We start from the raw sequence: 907 nt of genomic DNA, 5'->3' as shown, positions 1-907 counted from the left end.
TAAGGTGAAAACCTATAAATATCAAAAAGCTTTTTTAACGGTTGTACACTTTTTTCCAGATGAATTTCCCTTTATCCCTTCCATGTTTTCCCTCTTCTAATATTCAGAAGATGCACACAAATAACTTGTGTTGCCTTTCCTTCTCCCAAGTGCTTTCTCTCCTTCTTATCACAGAATGTCAGGGATTGGAAGGGACCTCGAAAGATCATCCAGCCCAATCCCCCTGCCGGAGCAGGAACACCCAGATGAGGTTACACAGGAAGGCGTCCAGGCAGGTTTTGAATGTCTGCAGAGAAGGAGACTCCACAACCCCGCTGGGCAGCCTGTTCCAGTGCTCTGACACCCTCACGGTGAAGAAGTTTCTTCTCATATTGAAGTGGAACCTCCTGTGTTCCAGTTTGAACCCACTGCTCCTTGTCCTATCATTGGTTGTCACCGAGAAGAGTTGTCCATCCTCATGACACTCACCCTTTATATATTTATAAACATTAATGAGGTCACCCCTCAGTCTCCTCCAAGCTGAAGAGACCCAGCTCCCTCAGCCTTTCCTCAGACGGGAGATGCTCCACTCCCTTACTCATCTTCGTGGCTCTTAGCCTATTTTTTAACGCATAAATTCTTATCCCTTGACCTCCTCCCCCCGCTGCTTTCTTGGCTCCGCCGGTACCCGGTACAAGTAGCCACCTCCCGCCTTTCAGCTCCTGAAGCCCGTCAGGGGGACACATGAAGGAAAAGGCTCCAGCCCCTAGCCTCCCACGCCGCGCTACGCTCCTTCCCCGCGCTGAGGCCTCCCCCCGGTGACCGACTCCACCCCCAGCCTAGCCCCTCACGGTGCCGGGGCCCGCGCGCTCCCGTCACACAGGGGCCATGACGCGCGGAGGAGGCTGTGGGGATTGAAGATGGGAGG

The sequence above is a fragment of the Patagioenas fasciata genome, chromosome 1 (genome assembly GCF_037038585.1).
Source record: "Patagioenas fasciata isolate bPatFas1 chromosome 1, bPatFas1.hap1, whole genome shotgun sequence".
NCBI lineage: Eukaryota > Metazoa > Chordata > Aves > Columbiformes > Columbidae > Patagioenas > Patagioenas fasciata.
This window is presented reverse-complemented; position numbering follows the sequence as displayed.